This window comes from Pygoscelis adeliae, unplaced genomic scaffold (assembly GCF_000699105.1).
Source record: "Pygoscelis adeliae isolate BGI_AS28 unplaced genomic scaffold, ASM69910v1 Scaffold606, whole genome shotgun sequence".
Classification (NCBI taxonomy): domain Eukaryota; kingdom Metazoa; phylum Chordata; class Aves; order Sphenisciformes; family Spheniscidae; genus Pygoscelis; species Pygoscelis adeliae.
The window spans coordinates 620,324-620,964 of NW_008825047.1; positions in this window are offsets into that span (position 1 = coordinate 620,324).

The following is a 641-nucleotide window of genomic DNA, read 5'->3' on the forward strand; positions in this document are numbered from 1 at the left end:
TCGCACTGGCACTGCTGGGGCCCGCAGGTGCTGGCGACGGTGCCCAGCGCATTGCAGGAGCAACCTGGAACCAGATGGGCGCTGAGCGGGGACGGGGATGGGGACGGGGATGTGGGTGTTGAGAGGGGATGGCGATGAGATTGGGATGGAGATGGGATGGGGGTGCAGATGGTATGGGGGCACAGGCAGGAACAGGATGGGGATGGCGATGGGTGAGGGTGGAGGCAGGATGGAGTCAGAGATTGGGCAGGGATGGGGTGGGGACCAGATGGAGGTGGGATAGGAACAGCACGAGGACCACTGATGGGGATGGGATGGAGATGGGACAGGGACAGGGTCAGGATAGAGATGGGATAAGGATGGGATGGGGACTAAGTCAAGGTGGCAGTGGGGATGGGATGGCGACAGGGACAGGTATGGGCATGAGATTAGGATGTAGATGGCATGGGACAAGTTGGGCATGGGGACAAGGATGGGGCCGCAGTGCCAGGGCTGGGCAGAGGAGACAGCCCAGAGCAGGGCAGGGCTGCAGGGACCCCACAGCACTGTGCACAGGCAAGGGCAACCATGGGCATGCATGGTCCCCAGGGACATGCTGGGCCCTGGAGGCAGGTCTGTCTCGGCGTGGCTGTGGGTACTCA